The following is a 213-nucleotide window of genomic DNA, read 5'->3' as shown; positions in this document are numbered from 1 at the left end:
CATATTTGTTCAAGCTCAGAACTGAGCTTCTGAATTCGCTCTTCGTTGGCATGAATTAACCCTGTTTGTGTATGGATGGTGTAGCCGATCGACGAAAACCTTGTCTTAGGCTCCCAATCTGAGTTTTCGGGATTGGCCAAAAAACCACACTGAGCAAGATCAGATTGGACTTTGGCACTATTTGCCCATACATTTTTGGATGTGCCACCCGCT

The sequence above is a fragment of the Montipora foliosa genome, chromosome 6 (genome assembly GCF_036669935.1).
Source record: "Montipora foliosa isolate CH-2021 chromosome 6, ASM3666993v2, whole genome shotgun sequence".
NCBI lineage: Eukaryota > Metazoa > Cnidaria > Anthozoa > Scleractinia > Acroporidae > Montipora > Montipora foliosa.
The sequence above is the reverse complement of the archived record's forward strand: the minus strand, read 5'-3'. Positions refer to the sequence as shown.